The sequence below is a fragment of the Conger conger genome, chromosome 12 (assembly GCF_963514075.1).
Source record: "Conger conger chromosome 12, fConCon1.1, whole genome shotgun sequence".
NCBI classification, from domain to species: domain Eukaryota; kingdom Metazoa; phylum Chordata; class Actinopteri; order Anguilliformes; family Congridae; genus Conger; species Conger conger.
The window spans coordinates 28,296,788-28,301,262 of record NC_083771.1 but is presented as its reverse complement, the minus strand read 5'-3'; positions in this window follow the sequence as shown (position 1 = coordinate 28,301,262).

Genomic DNA, 4,475 nt, shown 5'->3' with positions numbered 1-4,475 from the left:
ATAAAATAAAAAACATTATGGCATGCTGGAAGCATTTAGATATCTTCTTGCATATAGCTTTCCCTTACTTTGTAAATCAGTTATTTTCAAATTCGCTGCTTTGAGGAGACCATGGTTGTTCACTGTAAGGATAGAGAGGTTTGAGTATTTATTAAGCTCTGGAATCAGCTTCACCTGGTCTACTTTAATTTTTTTGAGACCTTTTAAAAAAGTTCCTGGATCACCCTGAAAGGGGGCCAAATCTTCTGCACAGGTTTGACAGCCTATAGAATCCCCCGTGGAGGGAATGGTGTGGGGAGAAGTTTAAGCCTGCATAGGTGCTCAATGAGCATTGCTGCACACTAGCCAGTCAGTTACCCCTGCACTGACAGAGTACCCCAAGCTGCAAGGGGGAGACCGGCCCTACAGCTGGGCATTCCCAGCTGGAGAGGCAGGGCAGAATGGGGGGCAAGTCCACAGAGAAACAAACAGGAGAGCAGTTACATCTCTTCTCCTCTAATATAACACTCAACATTTCAAAGGTGAGTTTGGTCCAACTGCCTGAGACAGGCAGCCATTTTGTTTCCACCATTTGCCTACCTCTCTCTCTCAAGTGACTTTCCACCTGAAAGAAACAGCAGGGACAGTCGAGATGCAGGCAACCTCAGTCTCCTGGATTCACTGCAAACCCGAGGAACAAATGCACTTTCTGTCCATCCAAGCAGTAAGCAGGCTGACACTATTTTTGCATGTTGTCAGGAGGTGGTGGTGTCAAAGTATAATGAATTACTCCCTCAGACAGACAATTTTTACTGTGTAACACCCCCCCACGTGGAACACAAGCGACCGTGTTCCCGCCTGTGTTTTAACGGCCTTGCGGAGCAGGAAGCCACTCCACAGAGAGCGCGCATTACCACAGTAAAAGACAAACTCACTCACAAAGTGACCTTCTGTTCTTTCACAAGTCAATTCATCTCTTTTATTGCATTTTCCTTTACGCATACAGTTACGTCTTTTCCGTGTTGCAAATGGAAGACATTACGTTACACTTTTATTGCATTAGATCAGTGCACTTGCGACAGTGTGTGTGTGCGTGCGTCTGTGCGCGTTTTTGGGAGGGGGTGCGAACCACAGCTACTTTCATGTTCTTGGTGGTTTCAGAAAAAAGAGCATCTCGCTCTCCATTTGCGGTGTAGCAGTTGTAGTGATTTCCTGCAGGTACACAGCAAAGTGCTGTGCTGGTCTACAATTGATTGAGAAACAGAGGACAGAGAAACCGACTTTATTGTATTGTTGTATCATATTGGTGTTTGCAACTTGTGGACAGATACTGTGACATCCTGGGACTAGTTGTGTGAGTACTGCATGTGCCCTGTTCACCCTGTACTGACAGGACTAATCAATGACCCATCTAAACATACTTAAAGCTATGTCCCAAACCCTCCCACAAATGTGCGTTTTCATACATGAGCAGTTTTGGGAAAGTGATCTTATGTTCTAGAGCTTCTGCAAGTTTTATTTTTGTTGATTTACAAGGCTATTCAAACTGCCTAAGTAAATTTGGTAGCTATTGTCTAATGTCAGTTATGGTGAAGAAGTACAATTTGTTAGCACAAACCTCTTAATGTCATCTTGATTCCATATTGAAATACACCTGAAGAGTTAAAGGAAGGGAAGGCTATCTTCAAGTAACTCTTTAGAGTAAATAGCAGTTTTAATTTTAAATTAGGCAGAAGGCCTGTGTAAAACCTATGCAGAGTGAACTACCCAGGTTTTAATAAAAAATAAGTATTGCATAGCTTACAAGAGAGTTTCAAAATCAGTGATGCATATAAAAACGTTTTCAACTATGAGATTATCATTTCATAAATGACACGCAGTCCAAACCAGTTTTATGGACATGTACAATGGGCAGGATCTAAAATGTATCACTGAAAATAAGGCTGGTATACATATAGTGTTAAACCAAACGCACAGATGTTTGCAAAATAAAAATACAGTCTAGTTCAGACTCCAGCAAATGTTGATGTGAAAACGACCTAAGATTGTGGTCCTGCTATCGCCCTATACCTGGAAGGGCTTCAGGACCACGGATAGCAGTGGGCTCATCCTACAGACGTACACAGCTGAGGCAGTTTCACACTTGTTGAGCTCAACTGGGAAACAGTTTCACACCATCAAAAAAAAGGGGGAAAAGAAGGCTGCTTCACTGTCAATGGCTGCTGATGTGTGTGTGATGTTCAGCCACCAACTTTCAACAAGTGCACCGACAGCAGGGACAACTCTCAGGAAAACGGTATGAAAAGGGATGCAATTCCTACACGGATCACCGGATACATATGTAAATACCCTCTAATTAAAGCTCATATTCATCGTTTTATTTCAGATTCAATGTATTTGGAGTACAGAGGCAGAGCAATAAAATAATTATATCACTGTGTCTACTTGCATTTAACTGTATATGCTTGTCGCATATAAAAAATCCTAAACAAAACACGAAAATATGTTCTACAGTGATGTTTTGGAGTTTAATATGGATATAAACAGTTTACAGCGTCAGAAATGCATGTAGCTTGTTTGAGAACGCAGGGATACAAAGGTAACAGGCCAGACAAACCAGGACAAACTCTGGTGATAAATAGTGCCAAGACACGCGGTTCCCTGCTCCATATTAACCGCGCCGCATTATTTCTTTCTTAAACGAAGATTTCCGATTCAGTAAACCCATGATTCCTGCCAAAAATTAATTGTGGTTTCTGTCAAGTACCTCCAATCTGTTCGTACCACGTCAACTCTGATCAGGTGTGCAAAGCTCTCCGACTGGAGCAGCGCGCTTAAATGGTTTTGAGGTATCGTCGGCTCTTCGCGCTACGATCCAATTTAAAACTACCAGGGTGGTACAGTGGTCTAATAAGGAGAAAAGTCACTGCAGGCTACTTAAAACATGTAATCAAATTAGGACAACCACAAAAAAAGAATTGAAGCGGAATAATAAAATGACAAAGCATATTATATAAACATAATTGGCTTACTTTGTGAAGGGAAACGCTCTGTAAAATAAGCTCATAAAACAATTATCAAATATTCGGTCGTACGGCTACAATAAAGAAAGCCGAATTACCCTGTCTTCAAGTGGCCAGTCCCACAAGTTTACTTTTACTGCCAGTGACACCAAGAAACGTCTTGAATATACAGTAGGCTATGTGGTACCTCGGGGGGAAAAAACATTCGGCTGCACGAAACAAATTGTCGCTGTGGTTTTACCAAGAGAATTCACCTACATCTGACAGTAGGGCTTTACCACAGGAAAGAACAGCGATTAATTGAACCAAAAAGCACATCTGACAAAACAACGGAACAGCTTTTAAAAGACAGCGAGTGAATGTGGAGGGGGGTGGACGCTTATTCCCATCGTTAAAATATCGCCGTTACAAACACACCGACATCACCTGCCAATGGACAGTATTCTATAGTCCCTGGACAGTTTTATATATCGAGTTTGATATAGGCTACATTACCTCAAGTTAGCGACATAGCAAACCAGATATCGGAATTAGCAATAACTAAATGGACCCGAAGATTTTGAGAACAGTGTTGTCCAATTGCGAAAAGAGCATGACAAATGGCATCCATAACTAGCACAAGGGTGTGAAGTCTGCTGACACCAGGATTAGTAAAATAGTGTTGAGAGAAGGGCATATTCGCGCAGTAGTGCCAAATCAGAACTAAGAAGTTCCATTCGTTTACATGGCTAGCTTACAATGTCGTGACATGTTCACAAATACGTGAACATGTCACAGTAACGCCGCTGTACTAAGCCTAACTGAAATAAAGAGGAAGAGAAGAACGCAAACTTGAACATCTCTGGAGTAAATAAGAAATAGGACAAGGTCCATGTTTTGCAGTGCCCAAACAAGAAGTCAGCAGAGCAATAAGATTCACTTAATTATGACCTTTTGTAATCATTTTCAATAAAAACAGGATATTGTTTTTATGCAGTCTTTTTTTTGCACTCAGTTAAAACACTGGTTGATGGTGAGACACCCACATAAGAACCAAAAGGTCTTACCATCATTAGAGGCTGCATGTTAATGGTGCGACAGGACCCGCACCACAAGGACAGGAACTAGGACAGCATAACCGCAGGTGGGTCACATGTGTGGTGCAACACACATCCTACCTACAGTATATAGAGACCACTGAAATGATCTTTCTTTAATATTTGGAAAGGCACTGGACTGAAGAACGTGGCAGGGACTGAAAGGGTCTGCTCTCTGATTCAGCATGTATTTAGGCTCTACAAACATGACCACCACCATTAATATTTACATCCAGAGTCTAATTGGACACAGTACCACAGGGAGGAACCACTGAGATTCTGCACCAACATGTGAAGAACATTTTGAGAGTAGGAGACCAGATCACGAAAGCAGAAATAAACAAACACGCACAGACACACAAAATCACTAATTTCATGAATGAATACTGAGCCCAAG